This window comes from Otolemur garnettii, unplaced genomic scaffold (assembly GCF_000181295.1).
Source record: "Otolemur garnettii isolate 467f Iridium unplaced genomic scaffold, OtoGar3 scaffold00273, whole genome shotgun sequence".
Lineage (NCBI taxonomy): Eukaryota > Metazoa > Chordata > Mammalia > Primates > Galagidae > Otolemur > Otolemur garnettii.
In genome coordinates this window covers 499679-500171 of record NW_003852668.1, presented here as the reverse complement: position 1 = coordinate 500171, position 493 = coordinate 499679, and positions in this window count along the sequence as shown.

Below are 493 nucleotides of genomic sequence, written 5' to 3'. Positions count from 1 at the left end.
CGTGCTTGGTGCTTGCATTATAATGTGCAGGTGTGCTTAAAAGCACGTACACACATGTATGTCCATGCACGTCAGTCTCAGAGTAAGAGAGCACAGGCGTCGGGTTTGAGTCGGAAGCCTGGATTTTCTACCCATTGGTTCCATGATTGCAGAGAACTATCTTACTGAGCCCCACCTCATTTTTTCTCATCTATAAGAAGGGCACAATTATTCTAAAATCCCATGGGTGCTGGGGGATTCCAACAATACAGGAGGTGCTGCAGCCTGGGAGGCGGCGGGCTCATCCACCGGTGAAGTAGACCAGGGCTCCGTGTCTGCCCTGGATGGTGCTGAGTTATTCAACTTCTCTGTGCCTCGGTATCTCCCAGAGTAACACTGGCATATTAGTCAAGTCTACCTCATGTGGCCTTTCTGAGAATCACATGAATTAAGCCGTGGGAAGTACTGGGAGAGCACTTGGCCCAGCTTCAGCACTCGATGAATGTTTGGTGCT